The following is a 20,339-nucleotide window of genomic DNA, read 5'->3' as shown; positions in this document are numbered from 1 at the left end:
TAATATCCTTTTGTCATTTAAAGAGAATTGGTAAATGTGTGGCTATGTTTGCCCAAGTTCTAACTTTTATTTTAAGTATCAGTTCTATTTCAGATTGTAATTTTATTTCAAAAAACAGAGATGTAATATTTTTTTCAATTTATGTAATTTTATGTTCTTTATATGTAATAAGTTACTATTCCTGAGCTTTCAAGTGACAAAAATATGTGCCAACTCCATCCAAAGCAAAATCAAATGCGAAGAGTGCCAACACTCTAGCATCATCCACCCGCAAAGAAGAAAGTCAGAAAGGAAATTAGCAACCATTTCAAAAAGGAGAAGAGAAACATTAGAAAGTGGGTTTTTAAAGCTAATGATCAATTTCAATAATGTATAAATGCCTTCCTAGCATCTAACCCAACTCCATTTTCCTCCTATCATTGCTTGAGCATACCCTAAAGCACCATTCCTCACGATTTTAGGCGAAATTAGCAAAACAGAGGCAGGCGCTGTGCAGAGGCTAAAGGCGTTTTGCACAGGCTGAAGGCGCTGCATGTAGGTTTTAACCCCGTAAAGAAATTACCTGCATACAAATTCTAAAACACATAAAAAAATAATACGAGAGAATAACACCTAAAACACATACACAAAGATTTTCACTTGGATCCCAAAACCAAGACTACCAGCTTGATTTTTCATTAGATTCCTTTCAATGTTACAATACATATTCATACATGCCAAAGCATCCAATACCATGGACTGAAAACCATCACGTCCAAAACCATGTGCGAAAACCATGCACAAAACCATAGGTAGGTCCGCCCAACCTAATATAGGTTCCATAATTTTTTCCCCGAGGCGCTGCCCTGAACCCTGTAGAAGGGCTAACCGCCCCCCTCAAACCCCCTTGTGACCCCTCTGCTGCGCAGTTGGCGCAACGAAGGGGGGGCTCCACCCCCCCGTCGACTACATGGGTTAGTCGTGGAAATGATATAACACAACCCAACATTCTCCCACTTATTGTTTTCTTTCCATAGGAGATCTTAGTCATTTATCTAGCCCTGAAACGCCCATTGTTTCTCTACACCAAGATAACTTATCAGAGCTCACAGATTTTGTCAATGCATTTGTAGTATTCTTCAAAGTGTCCACCTTTACCAACAACACCTTTTAGTCTTCTATCATATCCCTCACAAAGTGATACCGAACATCAATGTGTTTTGTGTTTGAATGGTAAGTAGGGTTCTTTGCCAAGAAAATTGCACTTTGGCTATCACAGTCTATGCTTATAACTCCTTGTACTAACACCATAATTGAACACAATCTCTGCAACCAAATTGCTTCCTTGCTTGCATGAGTGGCTGCCATGTATTCTGCCTCTGTAGTTGATAATTCCATTACAAATTGTTTCCTACTCATCCAACTGAGTCGTCCTCCAAATAGATTAAACACATACCCACTTATAGATCTTCTCTGATCCAGATCTCCAGTGCAGTCTACATCAACAAATCCATGGATATCCAAAACTCTGTCCAATCTTGGTCTTCCTTGGTAGCACAAACCATAATCACTAGTGCCACGCAAAATACCTGAAAACCCGCTTCACTGTTGTCCAATGCTCCTTCCATGGTTTTGACAAAAACCTGCTCAATACTCCCACTCCATGTGCAATGTCTGGTCTAGTACAGACCATTTCATACATCAAGCTACCGACTGCACTTGCATATGGAACATGGGACGTGTCCTGTTCCTCTTCTTGTGTCTTGGGACACTGTTCGACAGATAACTTTACACCTACAGGAATAGGAACCTTCATCAATTTACTATCCTGCATATTAAACCTCTGTAGTATTGTCTCGACATACTTCCTCTGGTTTAACCATAGCTTCCTCTTTTCCCTATCTCTTTAAATTTCCATGCCCAAAATATAGTTTGCAGCACCAAGATCTTTCATGTCGAATTTGGAGGACATATGGTTCTTTAAATCGTGGATAATTTCTTTGTCATTTCCAATCAACAACATATCATCCACATATAAGACCAGATAAATAACACGATCACCAATTAATTTAAAATACACACAGTGATATTCTTTGCTTTTGTTGAAGCCAAGTCCCCGTATAAATGTATCAAATTTCTGATACCACATCCTTGGTGACTGTTTTAACCCATACAAAGACTTCTTCAACTTACATACCAGTTCTTTCTTACCCTTCACAGTAAAACCTTTAGGTTGCTTCATGTAGATCTCCTCTTCGAGATCCCCATGAAGAAATGCTGTCTTCACATCCATTTGCTCTACCTCAAAATCAAAAGTAGCAGCAACAAATAAAAGTAATCTAATAGAAACTACCTTCGCAATAGGAGAAAAAATATCACCAAAATCAATTCCCGGCACCTGGGAATAACCTTTTGCTACCAACCGAGCTTTGTATTTCTCCACCTTTCCTTCTGCATTTGTCTTCTTCTTAAACACCCATTCGCTGCCAATGGGTTTCCTTCCAGCTGGCAACTCCATTGGATCCCAAGCCTCATTTTTGTGCAAAGATGCCATTTCATCAACCATGGCCTCTTTCCAGAGTTTGCCATCCTCTGCATCTACTACTTCCTTCACAGTTCTGGGATCATCATCAGTAACAGATAAAGAAAAATTTAAACAGAAAGTAGATGGATTATGCCTTTCTGGCTGCCTTCTTTCTCGAAATTATCTTCTCACAACCGGAGTTTGTGGCTCTTCATCTTCTGATTCCTCTTCTGCTGTAGAGTCTAATTCTTCCTCCTTAAGCTCAAACTCTATCTTCTTAGGTTCCTTTGGTTGGACTTAATTTTTAATAACATATTGCACCTCTCTGAACACCACATCTCGGTTGTACACAACCTTCCTTGTTACTGGGTTCCAAAGCTTATAACCCTTTAAACCATCCTTATACCCAATAAATATGCACTTTTCAGATTTACTATCCAACTTGGTTCTTTTCTCCTTTGGAACATGTACATATGCATCACATCTAAATACCCTCAGATGTGAAAGAGACGATTTCTTACCAGTCCATACCTCTTGTGGAGTCTTATCTTCCAACGTTGATGAAGGTGATCTGTTGACCAGGTAACATGCTGTCTCCACCGCCTCTGCCTAGAATTCTTGTCCTAACCCGACACCATTGATCATGCTTCTTGCCCTTTCCATCAACGTCTTGTTCATTTTTTCTTCAACTCCATTTTGCTCAGGTGTGTATGGAGTAGTCTTCTGTAATGCTATACCACACTTCTTACAGAATTCTTCAATTTCCTTGTTAAAAAATTTGCCACCGTTATTTGTCCTCAGCACCTTTGTCTTCTTCTATGTCTGGTTTTCCACCAGAGCCTTTAATTTTTTAAAGCTGTCAAAGACTTAAGATTTCTTCTTGAGGAAATGTATCCACGTATTCCTTGAGAAGTAATATATAAATGATACATAATACACAAACTTATCCAGTGATGGAACCTTCACAGGTCCAAACACATCACTATGCACAAGCTCTAATATCTGTTTCGCCCTCTTACCACCATAAGGGAAACTCACCTGATTCTGCTTCCCATATACGCAATTTTCACAAAAATCAAAATCGAGCAAGCTATTACTCATACCTTCTACCATACCCTTACCATGAAGTATTCGAAGGCCCTTCTCTCGAATATGTCCAAGCCTTTGATGCCACAACATGGTATTCTCTCCAGAGACCACTAGATTTTCTGCTCCACTTTCAGGAACCATAGAACTGTTGCATCCATCAACAACAGTGCTACCTTGTAGCTTGTACAGAGTTCCAATCCAAACTCCCCGCATCACTACCAGTGCTCCCCGAGCCATCTTGCAGGTATCCTTCTCGAACACTATTTTTACACTTGCATCATCTAGCTTGCTTACATAAATCAAATTTTTGGCCAATGCAGGAATATGCAGAACACCTGGAAGTGTTCTAACCCTTCCACCTTGCAACTTCAACTTTACTTTTCTACAACCAATGATTCTAGCCTTCCTATCATCCCCTAATAAGACATCACCACCATCATATTTCTCATACTCGCAGAACCACTCTCTATGTGGAGTGAAGTGAAAGGATGCACCTGAGTCAATCAACCATGCCTCATGATCTACATGTGTACTTGAAGAAGCCAAGTACACATCCCCACCCTCATCTGAGGTGGTTTTCGCCTCTGTAGAAGGAGCATCATCAGATCCCTTTCCTTTGTCAGGAGCTTTAGATTTACATTCCCTTTTGTAGTGCCCTTCCTTTCCACATTTCCAGCAAACCACCTTTATAGGTTTTCCTGGAGATTTAGATCTCCCACTCGATGACTTATTTTTATTTCTGTTTTAGGACCGTCCTCGTATAAACAAGGCATCACCATTCTGGCTCTCCATATTTTTCCGTCTCATCTCATCCGTCAGCAAGGATGAGACTATTTCATCGAACTACAAGGCAGTTCATTGCTACCTATTGCAATAACCAGACCATCCCACGAATCTGGTAAAGAACACAACAAACTGATGCACTTATCTTCATTTGAAATTTTAATATCAACAGATAATAACTGACTTACCACAATATTAAATGCGTTCAGATGCTCTGTCACCGAGTCTCCATCTTTCATCCTCAGGTTATACAAATTTTTCCGTAGGAACAGTTTATTCACCAGAGACTTAGATTGGTACAAAGTCCCTAACTTGTCCCACAAAGCCTTAGCCGTAGCTTCCTTGATACATTCAAAAATATTGAATTTGAGACACATAATCGTATTGTGCTCTTTGCCTTCCGATCCAACTTCTTCCATTCTTCATCAGACACCCCCGTTAGTTTAGTACCCAGATCTACTGCGATCCACTGATCTTTATCCACCAACAGATCCTCCATCTTGAGTTTCCACATCTCAAAAATTTGACCATTAAATTTCTCGATCTCTATATTTCCACTGCTCGCCATCTTCTTTCACCACCAACATTGATCCCATAGATCTCCCACTGAATAGGGTCTACCATAGGCCCAAGCGAAACCCCTCAACAACAAAGGCGTCCCCTTGAAGCCAAAAAAGCTCTGATACCAAATGTAGGTTTTAACTCTGTACAGAAATTACCTGCATACAAATTCTAAAACATAGAAAATAAACAATGCAAGAGCATAACACGTAAAACACATATACACAGAGATGTTCCCCTAGATCCCAAAACCAGGACTACCAGCTTGATTTTTAATTATATTCCTTTTAATGTTGCAATACATATTTATACATGCTGAAGCATCCAATGCCATGGACCGAAAACCATCGCGTCCAAAACCATGTGCGAAAACCATGCACAAAACCATAGGTAGGTCCGCCCTACCTAATATAGGGTCCAATTTTTTTTCCCTGGGGCGTTGCCCCAAACCTTGTAGAGGGGCTAACCGCCCCCCTCAAAGCCCCCTATGACTCCCCACTACCTAGTCGGCACAACGAAGGGGGTGCTAGTCATGGAAAGAATATAACACAACCCAACACTGCGCACGAGCTTAAGGCGCTTCGCATGGGCTGAAGGTGCTGTGTGCACACTAAGGGCACTGCACACTGGTCAAATTTTTCCCACAAGCTCCCAAACTGCAAACAAAGGTTCCTAACCTTCAATACATGGTTTCTAAGCCTCTTATCAAGTAAGTACAACCTTTTTCATCGCTCCTTACATATTTCAAAGTCATCATTCATGCTATGAAGTTCATTGTGTGAAATTGGGAATTCTAAAGCCTTGCAAACCCTAGAATTTTTCCTACACCCCTAAAAACTATTCCTAAGACTCTACTACCCTTCCCACATAACAATAAACTCCATCCCTACCCTTGTGCTACTAAATCCCTATCCCAAGTGCGTTCTCCCTTAAACCATAAGTCCTAGACAATGAAATCCCTAGGCAGCCATACTACATACCTGTAATTAAATATCAAATCCTAAATCCCATACACATTTCACTCCCCTATCACTTCCCTAAGTTCCCTAATCCCTTCCTCCACTCCCTAAATTTTTCCTACCCCATTCCCACTCCTATTTCCTAATCCCTAGGGTTTCAAGAAAGAGGAAAGAAAACACATAATGGAGGAAGAAAACAAAGATTTTTCAGAGGAAGAAGACCAAGAAGAAAGAAAACCACACAAAGGAGGAAGAATCTTGAGGTTTGAACCTACCAACACCAAAGAGTTAATGGCCTCACCTATGACAATCACTTCCTTCAAGCATTTGGGATGTTTTGATTTTTGTGTGATGGTACAAAGAGTCCAAATCCATCCTGTTTTGACTAGAGTGTTCATTTCAAATCTTGAAGACAATCAAGTGACCCTTGCTGGGGTAACCTTCACCATATCCTCAAACATTATTGTTGCTGCTACTGGAATACCTAATGTGGGTGAAAGGTGGTTTAAAGCTCAAAACCTAGATCATCAGTATTATGAGAAATATTTGAAGCATCGGTATAGAAATGAGAGAAAGAGATTCTTCCCTTTCAGCCACTTTCTTGGTACATATGCTCCCATGATGAAAATCATCATGAAGTACTTGACTTGTGAAGGCAGATTTTCCAGACTTTATTCATACCATATCAGATTGCTCATGCACTTCACAAGAGTGAGAATGCTCAATATATCTTATTATTTGTTCAGGAGCATTGAGAAAGTGGCATACACAGTTCAGGGAAAAAGGTATGAGCAACAAATGAACAGTCTTTTCCATCACTCTCTAATCAAGATCATTTTCATCCATCACCTTAACCAGCTGAACATTGCATGGGACACTTTCATTGCCAATCATATTTTCACTGCTCCAAAACCTCCACATGCTAAAGATATGTAATCTTCATCTCATCCCACTTGTAGGTTTTAACCCCTTACAAAAATTACCTGCATACGAATTCTAAAACACAGAATATAAACAATGCGAGAGCATAACACATAAAACACATATACACAGAGATTTTCCCTGGATCCCAAAACCGAGACTACCAACTTGATTTTTCATTATGTTCCTTTCAGTGTTACAATACATATGTATAAATGCTGAAGCATCCAATACCATGGACCGAAATCCATTGCGCCCAAAACCATAGCGATTTGAATGAAGATCTTAGATTAATATTAAGGTATTACAGACTCATGTGCATGGATTTTCCTATATCACTTGGTGCAACGGATTGATAAGATTGCAATTAACATAGTCAATGAAGCAGTTACAGAAACATAATAGACAAACACTCATAAACACAACAAGTTTAATCTAGATTTCACCCAAAACTCTTGGGCTACGTCTCCTGGTCCAGCCTTTAGTGGTGACCTCTCTATTATGTCTTCAAGAGCAGAGTTTTACAAAAATGAGCTCAAATTGAGTTGCAACACATAGATACAAAACAATAGGAGTTTTGCTTGAATCCCTCAAGCCCCTCTGAGTACACAAACTCGTTCTCTCACTCTCTGTCTCTGTCTTTGCTCTGTCTCAGCACTTCTTGTCTCTGTCTCTGCCAGTCTGTGGCTTTAAAGCCAATCGACACTGTCTGTTTGTTTCCCCTTCTCGGGCTCTTTGGCACCCGACCTATGTCCGCTCGAATCCCTTTCTGAGCGTTAGCAATCATTGCTAAATGCCTTCAAGGATGGTGGCCACCTGTTCTGTAACGGAATGGACCATCGGTGCCTTTGAAATCCCAAAAATGGTCGTTCTCTGTTTACAGAGAGAAATACACAAATACACAGGAAAATCCACCCAATCTATCAGAATTAAAAAATCATTAGTTCCGCCCTATATTCCCTTCGGATCCGTCTTTGGGTGTGATTGCAAGTGATTGTTAATCAACGATTTTTATTGATTTCGGGTGGCTAACGCACATGGAGATTACCCACCCAAAAAGGGTGGTTTTCTCTCTCCGGTGCCTAGCCACATGGCAACCAGTGTGTGGGCTTGGGCGGAGCCTAGCCAAAAGCACTTACCGCCTACGACCTGCCGGCAATCCCGCTCGTTTCGTGGTTTCCCTTTGTATTTCAAAAATGCATTAAAACACTGAAAACATCACAAAATGGTTTTATGGCGGACTTGAAATGTTATGCAAATACATTTACAAACCCTTTCGGGTTCGGTTTCATCGTATCGGTGCGTTCCCTTCGCTTTTCGTTTATTTAATGAAAGCACGAAAATACATAGAAAAATTCCGTTTTATGGAACTCAATATATATTAAATTTGGTTCATAATTCCATCGGGTCCGGCCATCGCATATATATATATATAGCCTCGCTCCTCTGTATTGCTCTGAGTGATATTGCGATGGGATTATATCACGATCGCATAGTCCCCGGGCCGTTTATAAGTGCTCCCCTGTGGTTTGTCGACGCGATATTGCGATTCAACTTGGGTCGTCGATCTGCGCGCTTGATCGACGATCCTCGTTGACCGCGTTGATCGCTGTCGCAATAAGTCTGGGGTAGCCTTCGATAGCCTCCGCTGATTGCGATATGCCGATTAGATCTGGACCGTTGATCAGCCAGATCTGACGGCTCCTGTGCATCATTGTCTAAGCCTCCGGCAAACCTATTTTTCACTGTTTCCTTGTGTTTTTCACTCCTGATAGTGTAATACACCATTTTTAAGAGTTATTATTTTGCGATAATTTTGATCTTTGAAGACTTAGAGTGTTTCTTGGATCCATTTTGGATCACGCCTTCCCACTAAAAAAGTTTTTGGACCACAAAAAGTTGGTTTTTAAGCATCGATCAAGTGAGGATACAACTTCCTCACTTGTCCAATTTCTATCCATCGTGCACTGCTTGGTTTTGAACCTTTGAGTCCAATTCTGAGGTACTCAACATCCCCTCTGCGCGTAGTTCTCACCTTCCTGTCTAGAACTGTATCTTCCTGCAACTCATTGAGATATTCAGGCAACAGATCATCAATAGAAGGCAACTGACTTTGCTCTTTAGGATCTTCAATCAATGAAGGTTCAAATAGTCTCAAGTTCTCTACATTAACTACTGAATAGATGTGCATGTAAGCTGGCAAATCAAGGCAAAAAGCGTTCTCACCAATTTTCTCAAGTATCTTGAAAGGCCCATACCTTATTAGCTTCAGCTTCTTACCTTCACCTTGCATTCTGTCTTTACTGATGTACAACCAGACTTGATCACCAACTTGGAAGCTATGCTCAATTCGATGCTTATCATGCCTTGCCTTGTACTTGGCCTGGCTCTGTTCCAGCTGTTCTTGCACTGCCTGGTGAGTTTCTTGGATCTGTTCAATGAATTTGGTTTATTTGTCGACATCACTGTGTCCATCAACCTCTATGTCTTTTCCAAAGACAAAATCAAAGGGAGACTTTGGTGTAAAACCAAAACAAGTCTCAAAAGGAGATCTTTGTGTAGAAGAGTGCTTAGCACGGTTGAAAGCATGTTGCACATAACACAAATGTTCATCCCAAAGCTTGGGATGCTTGTTGCAATAACCCCTGAGCAACTGGATCACTGTCCTTTTGACCACCTCTATTTGGCCATCTGTTTGTGGATGAAAGGATGTGCTCTTCTTTAGCCTGGTGTCCATCAATTCCCATAGACTTGACCAAAACTTCCCAACAAATTGAGAATCTCAATCAGATACAATGGAAGTGGGTAGCCCAAAATGAACCCATACATGTTGAAAGAACAACTTTGTTGTTTGTTCAGCTGTAATCTGCTTGTTATAAGGTATTAAAATACACATTTTGCTAAACCCGTCCACAATAACATATAAATAATCATGACCTTTTCTAGATTTTGGCAGTCCCCCAACAAATTCCATGGAAACACTTTCCCAAGGACGAGAAGGAACTAGAAGTGGAGTGTACAAGCCTAGTTTTCTATTGCTGGGTTTGCTTTTAGCACACATGGTACACCCTTTGATATATCTAGAAATTGTTTCATGCATTCTTGGCCAGTAACAGAACCTTTGTAGCTGTGCAATTGTTTTACTTACACCAAAATGACCTGATATTAGGGAAGTATGTGCTTCTCGGATTATGTTAACTCTTTCAGTTTGAGGAATACATAACTTTCCCAAATGATATAAGAGTTGGTCCTTAACATGATAATCCAATTCTTCTACTTGTTTTCCATGACTTAAAGTTGCATATACATCTTTAAAATCTACATCTTGAGCATATTGTTCAATGTAGCTTTCATGCAATATTGAGTTATGCTTAAGTATAGTAGATGCATTTATGATTGGTCTTGATAGCATATCTGCAACTTTATTGTGTATGCCCTTCTTATATTTGATGACAAGATGAAACTGCTGTAGAAAACCCATCCACCTATAGTGTCTTGATTGCTGCAATTTAGTTTGTGAGTGAAAACACTGAAGCGATTGATGATCAGTATGTACAATTGTTTCTTTACCCATTAGGTAATGTTTCCACTTTTTCACCCTCTATACTAATGCATACAATTCTTTATCATATGTGGGATAATTAACTACTGCAGAAGTAAATGTCTCAGAATGATAACATATGGGTTTACCATGTTGCATCAACACTGCTCCCATGGCATAGTCACTGGCATCTGTTTTAATCTCAAATGGTCATTGAAGATCTGGCAGTGCTAGTACTGGTGCTGTACTAATTTTTTCTTTCAAGGTGTCGAAGGCTTTCTGTTGTTTGCCTCCCCACTGAAACACCTTATTCAATCCTGTTAAAGCATGTAAGGGAGCTGCAATCAAGGAAAAGTTAGCAATAAACTTTCTCCAATATTGTGCTACTCCTAGGAAGCTTCTAACTTCGGTAGCAGATTTGGGTTTAGGCTAGTTCACAATGACTTCAACCTTAGAGGGATCTATCTTCAATTCACCACCCCCTACAATATGACGCCAATAATTTAAAGATGTTTTGCCAAATTCAGATTTTGATAACCTCACATAGAGATTTTCTATTTTCAAAACATCTAAAGTCTGCTTTACATGCTTCAAGTGTTCTTCCCATGTTTTACTGAAAACAAGGATGTCATCTAAATATACAATTACAAAATCATCAATAAAAGGCCTGAGTACATCATTCATAACTCTCATGAAAGTGGCAGGAGCATTAGTTAATCCAAAAGGCATAACTAGCCATTCATACTGCCCTTGCTTTGTTTTGTAAGCAGTCTTCCATGCATCTTGTTCTGCAACTCTGACTTAATGATAGCCACTACGCAAGTCCAACTTGGAAAAGTAAACTACTTCTTTAAGCTAATCAAATAGATCATCGATGCGAGGAAGGGGATAATGATTCTTGATCATTATTTTATTCAATGCTCTATAATCAATGCACATCCTCCACGAACCATCTTTCTTCCTCACTAACACGATTGGAGATCCGCATGGTGATGTGCTTGGTCTTATGAACCCTTTATCAAGAAGCCACTGTACCTGCTTCTTGATCTTTGCATTCTCTAAAGCAGATAACCTCTTATACCTGTGGCTGTGACTGTTGTTTCATCACTTGAGTCTGACCCCAAATCTTTTTGAATAGCAGCAACAATCTTCTTCTTCTTACCACCGAACTTCTTGGGTTTCAGCTCCGGATGCAAAGACCAACAATGTGCATCATCATGTCCATCCTTCTTGCAGTGAGTGCATGAAGGTTTGTCTTTCTGTACAGCATTTGCCTTCCTCTCTTTCCATTTCTGCTTCTTCTTTTCCTTGTTCTTGCTTGCAGTGGGTTTTGATGATCCCCCAATCTCTGGGTTCACATTCTTGCCTCTAGCCTCTAGATGTGTAGCCTGAACTGATACCTCATCTATGCTAGTAGGGTTAAACATGAGAATGGTGTGCCTCAAATATCTATGCAAACCACCTATATACTTCAACAAAGTTTCAGGTGAGTTTAGAGAAATGCCTAGAATTAAAGCTCTTTTTCTAAATTCTTGGTTATAACTTTGTACACTTTGCCCCTTTAATTGGCGAAGACTTTGCCAACTCATCATTGCTTGCTACATATAAGCTAGTGGATAGAATTGTTTTTAATGGCAGAAACAAATTCACTCCAGGTAGAAATAATTTTACCATGCTTCTTCAAATCAGCTTGTGTCCTGCCTTCCCACCACACTAGGGCAGTTCCTCCAAGGTGAAGGCTAGCCAGCTGAATCTTTCTCCTTTCTGAATCAATTTTCTGCACCCTGCAATATACATCAATATTTCTAATCCAGTTATCTAGCTTTTCTGCATTTAATTCTCCATCATAGATTGGCAAATCAAACTTTACATCTAATTTAATCAAAGATGTTTTCTTCTTTTTATTTTCAGGGCTAGAAGGAGGTGTTGATGGAGGAGGCTCTTCCCCTTTCCATTTGCCTTCTGAATGGGCAACTAGAAGAGGTTCCTCTACTCCTTTTCCTTGTTTGGGTGTTGAGGTGCTTTCACCTCGATCCTTCTTAAATTCCCAATACATCTCTTCTAGAATGGCTCTCATGGTCATGAAACTGTCCATGAACTGAGATTCTGATTCCATTGGGACTTGTTCTGCATTTTCCTCCTAAGATAGACTCTTCCAATTTCTGGATCAGCCTCAACTAGTTCTCCTTCTCCTAATTTGAGCTTTGACCTAGTTAGCATTCAACAATCCAGCACAAGCTTGTCTAACCTTAACAAATCAAAAACCAAAATCTCTTATACCACTTGATCTGAAATGAAGATCTTAGACTAATATTAAGGTATTGCAGACTCATGTGCATGGATTTGCCTATATCATTTGGTGCAACGGATCGATAAGATTGCGAATAACATAGACAATGAAGTAGTTAAAGAAACATAATAGACAAACAATCATAAACACAACAATTTTAATCTGGAGTTCACCCAAAACTCTTGGGCTATGTCTCCTAGTCCAGCCTTTAGTGGTGACCTCTCTATTATGTCTTCAAGAGCAGAGTTTTACAAAAATGAGCTCAAATTGAGTCTCAACACACAGATACAAAACAACAAGAGTTTTTCTTGAATCCCTCAAGCCCCTCTGAGTACACAGACTCGTTCTCTCACTCTCTATCTCTATCTTTGCTCTGTCTCAGCACTGCTTGTCTTTGTCTCTGTCAATCTGTGGCTTTAAAGCCAATCGAAACTGTCTGTTCATTTCCCCTTCTCGGGCTCTCTGGCTCCTGGCCTCTATCTGCTCGAATCCCCTTCTGAGCATTAGCAATCATTACTAAACGCCTTCAGGGATGGTGGCCACCTGTTCCGTAATGGAATGGACCATCGGTGCCTTTGAAATCCCAAAAATGGTCGTTCTCTGTTTACACAGAGAAATACACAAATACACAGGAAAATCCACCCAAACGCGGTCTATCAGACTTCAAAAATCATTAGTTCCGCCCTATATTCCCTTCGGATCTGTCTTTGGGCGCGATCGCAAGTGATTGTTGATCAACGACTGTTATTGATTTCGGGTGGCTAACGCACACGAAGATTACCTACCCGAAAAGGGTGGTTTTCTCTCTCCGGCGCCTAGCCACGTGGTAGCCAGTGTATGGGCTCGGGCGGAGCCCGACCAAAACCACTTACCACCTACGACCCGCCCGAAATCCCGCTTGTTTTGTGGTTTCCCTTTGTATTTGAAAAATACATTAAAACACTGAAAACATCGCAAAATGGCTTTATAGCGGACTTGAAATGTTATGCAACTACATTTACAAACCCTTTCGGGTCCGGTTTCATCGTATCGACACATTCCCTTCGCTTTTCGTTTATTTAACGAAAACACAAAAATACATAGAAAAAATTCCGTTTTATGGAACTCAATATATATTAAATTTGGCTCATAATTTCGTTGGGTCCAGCCATCGCATCACACACACACACACACACACACATATATATATATAGATATAGGCCCACTCCTCTATAATGCTCTGACGCAATATTGCTATGCGATTATATCGTGATCGCATATCGCATAGTCCCCAGGCCGTTTATAAGTGCTCCCCTATGGTTTGCCGACGTGATATTGCCATGACGGTCCTTGTTGACCGCACTGATCGTTATTGCAATAAGTCTGGGGTAGCCTCCGATAGCCTCCGCCGATTGCGATATGCTGATCAGATCTGTACCATTGATTAGCCAGATCCGACGACTCCTGTGCATCACTGTCTAAGCCTCTGACAAACCTGTTTTTCGCTCCTGATAGTGTAATCCACCATTTTTAAGAGTTCTTCTGTTGTGATAGTTTTGATCTTTGAAGACTTAGAGGGTTTCCTGGATCCATTTTGGATCACATAGGTAGGTTCGCCCACCTAATATAGGGTCCAAAAAAAAAATTCGTTGGGACTCTGCCTCGGACCCCGTAGAGGTGGGCTAACCACCCCCCTCAAACCCCTTGTACAAGGGGGGCTTCTGCCCCCACTGTGACCCCCCTGCTGCGCAATCGATGCAATGAAGGGGGGGCTCTGCCCCCCCTTTAACCCCTCGGTTAGAATATAACACAACCCAACATTTTCCCACTTGTTGTTTTCTTTCCACAGGGGGCCACAGGAGAGCTTATTCATTTATCTAGCCTTGCAATGCCCATTGTTTCTCTACACCAAGAGAACTTCTCAGAGCTCACAAATTTTGTCAATGCATCTGCAGTATTCTTCAAAGTGTCCACCTTTACCAACAACACCTTTTTTTCTTCTATCATATCCCTCATAAAGTGATACTGAACATTAATGTTCTTTGTCTTTGAATGATAAGCAGGGTTATTTTCCAAGAAAATTGCACTTTGGCTTTCACAGTCTATCTTTATAGCTCCCTGTAATAACCCCATACTTGAACACAATCTCTGCAACCAAACTTATTCCTTACTTTCATGAGTGGTTGCCATGTATTCTGCCTCTGTAGTTGATAGTGCCACGATAGATTGTTTCTTACTCATCCAACTGACTGCACCTCCAAATAGGTTAAACACATACCCACTTGTAGATCTTCTCTGATCTAGATCTCCAGCCTAGTCTGCATCAACAAAGCCATGAATATCCAAAAATCTGTCCAATCTTGGTCTTCCTTGGTAGCACAAACCATAATCACTAGTGCCACTCAAATACCTGAAAACCCGCTTCACTATTGTCCAATGCTCTTTCCTTGGTTTTGACATAAACCTGCTCAATACTCCCACTGCATGTGCAATGTCTAGTCTAGTACAGACCATCGCATAAATTAGGCTACCGATTGCACTTGCATATGGAACATGGGACATTTTCTCTTCCTCTTCTTGTGCCTTGGGACATTGTTCAGCAGATACCTTTACACCTGCAGGAATAGGAACCTTCACCATTTTACTATCCTGCATATTAAACCTCTGCAGTATTGTCTAGACATACTTCCTCTGGTTTATCTAGAGCTTCCTTTTTGCCCGATCTCTTTTAATTTCCATGCCCAAAATATAGTTTGCATCAACAAGATAAACCAGAGGACAATTGGGTCTTCAAATCCTGGATAATTTCTTTGTCATTTCCAACTAGCAACATATCATCCACATACAAGACCAGATAAATAACACGGTCACCAATTAATTTAAAATACACATAGTGATCTGCTTTGCTTCTGTTTGAGCTAAGTCCCCGTATAAATGTATCAAATTTCTGATACAACATCCTTGGTGACTGTTTTAACCCATACATAGACTTCTTTAACTTGCATACCAGTGCTTTCTTACCCTTCACCGCAAAGCCTTCAGGTCGCTTCATGTAGATCTCTTCTTCTATCCCCGTGGAGAAATTTTGTCTTCACATCCATCTCAAAATCAAAAGCATCAACAACAGATAAAAGCAATCTAATAGAAGCTACCTTGGCAACATGAGAAAAAATATCACCAAAATCAATTCTCAGCACTTGGGAATAACCTTTTGCTACCAATCGAGCTTTGTATTCCTCCACCTTTCCTTCTACATTTGTCTTCTTCTTGAACACCCATTTGCTGCCAATGGGTTTCATTCTAGCTAGCAACTCCACCAGATCCCAAGCCTCATTTTTGTGCAAAGATGCCATTTCATCAACCATGGCCTCTTTCTAGAGTTTGCCATCCTTTGAATCTACTGCTTCCTTCAGAGTTCTCGGATCATCATCAGTAATAGATAAAGCAAAATTTGAATAGAAAGCAGATGGACTATATCTTTCTCGAAATGACCTTCTCACACCTGGAGTTTGTGGCTCTTCATCTTCTAATTCCTCTTCTGTTGTAGAGTCTGATTCTTCCTCCTTTAGTTCAAACTCTATCTTCTCAGGTTCCTTTGGTTGGACTTCAACACCACATATTGGCTATACACAACCTTCCTTGTTACTGGGTTCCAAAGTTTATAACCCTTTAAACCATCCTTATACCCAATAAAGATGCACCTTTCCAATTTACTATCCAACTTTGATCTTTTCTCCTTTGGAACATGTACATATGCATCACATCCAAATACCCTTAGATGTGAAAGAGAGGGTTTTTTACCAGTCCATTCCTCTTGTGGAGTCTTATCCTCCAATGCTGATGATGTAGAAATTTTGAATAATATGACACTTATTCACAGAGATTATCCTGATTATACACTATTGTGGAATGCATGCATAATACATAACCTCCTCTACGTTGATCATCAATTTGCAGAATCAAAACATTCGCATGCGCACATTGAAACGCATCAATAACACATATCAACACAGTATGTAACCGGGGAAAGCATACAGCTGAAAACCCCCAACTATCTATATATTATATTGATTGAGAACATGTAACAATATATAGTACAATACTCCTCACAAGTACTCAGTACTATATCCATCTGTTACACACAAACTAGCTCAGATCTAAATCAATCACAGGTTCAAATCTCCTCCGCTGCTTGCCTGCCTCCACTGCACAATCCTGCATGAGAATGGATGAGAATGGCTGATCCAAACTCGTATTTCTCTTGGCTGAACCATGCAATCCTCATTGGCAATACTCAATCCATTGATTGGAAAATCTCATGCACAACTATAGTCACAACTGACAGCGATCTTTCCCTTTCACTCACCTCTAACACTTGTCTCCACTGAACTATCCATGCACTGAGTTAACTGATGTATGCTTTAGTTGATTTATGAGTTAATAATTAGTGAATTAATTAATAATTAATTCACATCACTCATCACTAGTGTATTTGGCAGTTAGACTAAATACAACTAGTTCAACTAAGTCAAACTGAACACAACTCCATCAACTCCTCAATCAACTCCCCCAAACTCAATCACTTGAGTTCTAACTGAAGTCCACCATGAAATAGCTTAATTGACTCATAAGAAAAGCGTATTTCCTTCTGACAGTTGCATGTGCCACATCTGTAGCTCAAACTGAAGTGCTCCAAGAGGATAAGATAATGTTTATAGTCCAAATATTATTTTGAGCTAATAATATTCGATTGTTCTATTTTTAGCCTGGCAGTCTAAAAATAGACTCCGCCCATATGTCTAAAAATAGAAGTCCATATATTTTTACCAACATGACCAATCATCCACAAATAGCATCCTGCAACTCATAGACCATGATCCATATGTCTAAAAATAGACATAGTCTAAAAATAGACTTTGAGCCAAAAATAGCCTGCGGGCCCACTTAGTGAAGGCGACTCCTTTCCACTAAGCTCCATCATCTTGTTGCATTTTCAAAACTCCCTCTCAACAAGATATGGATTATCTGCAACCCCTATCCTGAAACTCTGGAATGTTCTGCATGCAACACATTTGCCCGGTCCACTTGCTCCAACAACACTTGGAACAAAAACACTCCCAACTGACCACTTTGTTGGGCTAGGAACATACTCTGATGCTAAAGCTCTACCTGCTGCTGACAAGTGCTCCCTCTTTGACATCTGCGCTACTACAACATCTCCATGCATCTCGCACCATTGCACACCTCTCTGTGCCACCTAGCACTGTGCAAAACACTTGTGCCTCTCGCATTGCTGCAGCCTGCTAGCTATGCGCTGTCCTGGGATTCCCTACACTGTCGCTCTCTCTGCCGCTCCATCCACATCTGTCTCTACCCAATCAGCTAGCTCCTACTCCACATCGGGGCTCCCGTAGCAAGGTCTAATCCAAGAGGTTGGGTACCTCAAGGATCCTGCCCCTCCTCCTTGGGACGATCACTCTATATTACCCCACCTCCTACTTGGAGGTATGGCTGCATGTGATCCCTTAGCCCACCTAGCTCGAAGTTTCCCCCTACTAGAGGTCTCTACATGAGTAGATGTCTCTACTCGATCTCCTCTCAACTTCCCTTGTTGTGGTTGTTCCACAACCTCCTGAAGCTGCTGCACCAATCGTGGCTCCTCCACAATCGTCTGAGACTTCTTCTGGGTCTGCATGTTGAGAGGTAATATACGCTCCCTCTCAACCACCAAGTCTCCATCAGTTGCCTTGCTGCTCAAGGCTTTGCATGCATCTTGAACCTCAAGAGCATACATGTTCTTGACCCGTGAACCAATCTGCTTCACCTGTCTAGTGATGATGTGTCTAAGGAAAACCTTTCCCTTACTAAAGACTAAATCACAGCCTCTGTCTTCCAGCATCACGATCGACACCAAGTTTCTCTTCAGTCCTGGTACATACTTGACATCGGTCAAGGTAAGGCGAGCTCCATGCTCCCTCTGAAAAATAACCATGCCTACACCTGAGACACTATACTTCTCATCATTACCCATCGCTATGAGTATCTGGAGATCTTTCTCCTCCAAAGTACTAAACAAACTCTTGTCACCGGTCATGTGGAAAGAAGCTCCACTATCAAGAAACCAACCACTTCCCACCATGGATGAAACCATGCATGCGAAGAGTGTCAAATCCAACTCAAACTATGAAGCAAGTTCCTCACCTTCAGATCCTCCCCTGGATCCCTTCTTGGATTTCCTCCGTGGACAATTTGTAGCATAATGGCCCACCTCATGACAACGAAAGCATCGCACTTTCGATTTGTCAACCTTCTTCCCATCATTGGAAGAACTGGATTCGGAAAGAGAACCCTTCTCCTTCCCCTTCTTTGCTTTGTCAGCCAAAGCACAATTTTCTTCATCAGATGCCTTTGATGAAGATCCGTCCCTGGTATTCCGCCTGATCTCCTCTTGCACAAGATCCGACCAAAGTCTCTCCCATCCTGGAAATTTCTCCCGACCATTGACAGAGTCCTGATAGGAATGCCAACTCTTCGGAAGACCAAGTAGAGCCAAACTCACCAAGTCCTCATCATCAACAGTCACCCCCACACTTCCCAGCTCATCTTGGCATTGGGTGAACTTCGTGAGATACTTGGGCATACTGTCTCCATTCTCACACTTAATGTTTCTGAGTTTATCCTTGAGCGCCAACTTCCTCTGATCGCTCTTACTTTGGAATAAATCTGTCAACGGTTTGCACATCAAGTATGGAGAAGCCTTTCCATGCAAGCTGGACACAATGTGATCCTTCACGCCCTCCAACAGTATCCTTTGACACTTTGCTATATTCTTTTGCCAAACCTCAACGTGAGCAGCATCAGTAGGCTTTGGGACCTCGGCCTCTATGAACTCCTTCAGCCCAATGTCATCTAACACCGCCTCCATCCTGTCTTTCCATGCAATATAATTCGAGCTACCTTCAAGAGCATAATCCAATCGCAATCCATTGAAAGACATTTCAACTTTGACACCAAGAAAACACTGTTGCAAATTCGAATTCCACCAGCTCAAAACTCAACCGCTTCTGATCTAAAATTGGTGAGAACAAAGTATTTCTCATACAGAGATTGAATTTATGGGCTTTTACCATATATCTCACCTTCCAAAAGAAGGATGAATCCAGAGGCTACCTCGCCCGATTACAGACTCTGCCTGAAGAAATAAAATGTAATCACTTTCTGAATAATAGATCTGATGATAAACTCTGCTCTAATACCATGTAGAAATTTTGAATAATATGACACTTATTCACAGAGATTATCTTGATTATACACTATTGTGGAATGCATGCATAATACATAACCTCCTCTACATTGATCATCAATTTGCAGAATCAAAACATTCGCATGCGCACATTGAAACACATCAATAACACATATCAACACAGTATGTAACCGGGGAAAGAATACAACTGAAAACCCCCAACTATCTGTATATTATATTGATCAAGAACATGTAACAATACATAGTACAATACTCCTCACAAGTACTCAGTACTATCTCCACCTATTACACACAAACTAGCTCAGATCTGAATCAATCACAGGTTCAAATCTCCTCCGTTGCTTGCCCACCTCCACTGCGCAATCCTGCATGAGAATGGATGAGAATGGCTGATCCAAACTTGTATTTCTCTTGGCTGAACCACGCAATCCTCATTGGCAATACTCAAT

At 40.9% G+C, this 20,339-nt stretch overlaps 1 pseudogene; it reads right to left on the bottom strand.

The window, feature by feature from the left end:
- Nucleotides 1-20,339, bottom strand: part of LOC149224881 (uncharacterized) — a 197,258-nt pseudogene that overhangs the window by 17,821 nt on the left and 159,098 nt on the right.

This window comes from Pinus tabuliformis, chromosome Q, assembly GCF_031772625.1.
Source record: "Pinus tabuliformis cultivar Carrire ecotype Pingquan chromosome Q, CPIR1, whole genome shotgun sequence".
NCBI lineage: Eukaryota > Viridiplantae > Streptophyta > Pinopsida > Pinales > Pinaceae > Pinus > Pinus tabuliformis.
The sequence above is the reverse complement of the archived record's forward strand: the minus strand, read 5'-3'. Positions and strand labels throughout refer to the sequence as shown.